This window comes from Nematolebias whitei, chromosome 13, assembly GCF_014905685.2.
Source record: "Nematolebias whitei isolate Nwh7 chromosome 13, NemWhi1, whole genome shotgun sequence".
Lineage (NCBI taxonomy): Eukaryota > Metazoa > Chordata > Actinopteri > Cyprinodontiformes > Rivulidae > Nematolebias > Nematolebias whitei.
Window position 1 is genome coordinate 1,917,369 of NC_056510.1, and position 2,280 is coordinate 1,919,648.

Genomic DNA, 2,280 nt, shown 5'->3' on the forward strand with positions numbered 1-2,280 from the left:
CTCCACCCTGCAGGAGTGACACCTGCTCAGGTAGGAGGACATGTCGGCGCAGTCGCTCATGCACTCATAGGAGCGACCCTGGAAGTTCCTGTCCTCGTAGAAGATGACCTTGAGAAAAAAGAAGCGTTTTAAAGAATTCAGACTCTATGAACCAAGTGACCTAAGGCAGTCCTGATGAGACTGGTTCTTACCTTGCCCATGGTGGTTGTGGTGCTCTACCAGATCACTCAGAGGGTTGTTGATGAAATGATGCCTGGTCTGTCGGACCTCCTTGCTTTTATACCTGGATAGAGACAAAGACTGTTTGGACCTCTTTTGTGTAAAGCCCTGACTTTGCAAACTCCACTCAAAGCCTATAGAGTTTAGAGCTGCTTACATACGCCAACAAGGTCATAACCTCTGGGTAGAAGTTTCCTTTTCATCATTTATTTTTTATCTAAAATACTCTGAGAACATATTTACTCACTCCTGATTACCACAATTCAATTAGTAAAAGTGTGAAAGGGCCTGATGGTAGTCCCGTGAGGAGACGTTTGTTGTTTCTAAATTTCCCTTGAACGTCTGTGCTGTGAAATGAAGGTGTAGGACGGTGCACCGTGGCTTTCTATCCGTTCATTTGGTATGAAAATCAAAAAGTTCTAAATATTTTCAGGTCTCAAGCAACAAAACTGAACATTTGAAATTCACCCAAAGACATTAAAGCTCCTGAGGAGGTTTGGAAACATTTTGGAGGCTTCATATTGAACGCTCAGTGAGATGTTGGCTTTAGCTCACTGTAGGTGAAAAGTAAGAAAATGTCAAATAAAAACGTTAAAAACAAAGTTATTAGGATGTAGAACCCAGGAGACCTTAGTGACAGAGATGAACAAAATACTGAAAAAATATAAAGTTTTATTGTCATTATAGTTAATACAATCTTCTTCTTCTGGTTTTTCCCTCTTCAGGGTCTCCACAGTGTGTCCTCTGTCCCCACTCTGTCCTCTGTCCCCACTCTGTCCTCTGTCCCCACTCCAACTATCTCCACGTCCTTTCTAACTGCATCCATATGTCTCCTCTTTGTCTTTTTAGATAAGAAACATACGAGCAGATAAAAAGGTAAAACTTTGGGACACAATCTGAAACCCTCAACCCTGCAGGTGAAATACTGAAGCATGAAGTGCTGAGTGCACATCGTTGCAGTAAAATGGATTAAACTCTAAATGTGGGGAGGTTTGCTGAGACAACGTTAATGTTTTTAAGACAAAGGAGTTTAAAAGATATTTATTTCTTTTTGTATTTGGCAGGAGGAAGCAGTTTAAGGTGGAGGTGTCCAGGGAAGAAGCTTTTGTCATGTTTTTTTTCATCTTAACTCTCTTTAGTTTTGATTTGTGCTACAATAAAATCAATTATTTTGTGTCATTTAAATCAAGACGTCTAACGGCCGTAGCCTTCAGAACCAGAACTTAATGTGACAAATGAATTAGACGTGAATGTTTTTAGATGGGCCGTCAGGTTCAAGTGTTCATCCTGGAGTATTTCAAGAACAGCTGCACGGCTACGAAGAGAAAGCCCTGCACAATAAAACAATAAAAAGACTTCAAACATTTCCGTGTGCACTTTTTGAACACGGACGCAGAGCTGCAGTTTGGTTTACATGAGAACTGTCTGAAGACAAGAAACGCTGCGTTCTGACACAGGAACATGTTCGTGATGTTCTGTGTTCAGGGTTTTATGGTCGGGATGTTTGCAGGACAGAATCAACGACAAATTAATCTTTGTATCAAAATGAGAGACTTCTTCAGAGAAGACCCGATATGAAGTCCTACATTTAAATCTTGAACTCAATATTTATTTTATGTCAAGTATTTCCTAATGGTAAATACTTTGCAAATGATGAAAACATGTCACCAAGCTGAAGATGTTTAAGGTAAGAACAGGTGAGCCATGAGCTGAAATGATCTCCCAGCTTGAGCAGATCATTTCAGAGTTGATCAGGAAGTTGTCATTTATGGAAGCTTCAGCCAGAACTGAGAACATCGAACACCTGACCAACACAGACGAGAAGGTAAGGAGCACCAGGAGATTTCCAAGCAGATCAAGGAGCTCAGAGGACTTCTGAAAAAGACGAGGTAAGTTACTCCTTTCACAATCTGAGGAAGCACAAGGGGTTAAAGGTTAAATTACTGTTTGGTCCAGCGGAGACTTGTGGAGACACTCAGCCTTTTAATGAACTGATTGGAACCAGCTGTAGTCACCAGCTGTGGTCACCAGCTGTGGTCACCAGCTGTGGTCACCAGCTGT